Raw genomic sequence first — 255 nt, 5'->3', positions numbered from 1 at the left:
TCTCCATGACAACCTGCAAACAAATGACCTTAACGCAGCGGTGCGACACATTTTTATTTATTTATTTTTATTTTTTTAATTATTATTTTGCCGTGCATGTGTATAGTAGAGGTGACCTCCACGGAATAGTGCAAATTTCGCAATTCATTAAAAAAAAAAGTGTAGGGTTGACGATAAAACGTGGAGCATAATAATTTTATTTTTATTTAAAAGATCCGTCAAGTAGCATATTCAGCTAATACCTTCGACTCGACC

This window comes from Phycodurus eques, chromosome 22 (assembly GCF_024500275.1).
Source record: "Phycodurus eques isolate BA_2022a chromosome 22, UOR_Pequ_1.1, whole genome shotgun sequence".
NCBI classification, from domain to species: Eukaryota; Metazoa; Chordata; class Actinopteri; order Syngnathiformes; family Syngnathidae; genus Phycodurus; species Phycodurus eques.
The sequence above is the reverse complement of the archived record's forward strand: the minus strand, read 5'-3'. Positions refer to the sequence as shown.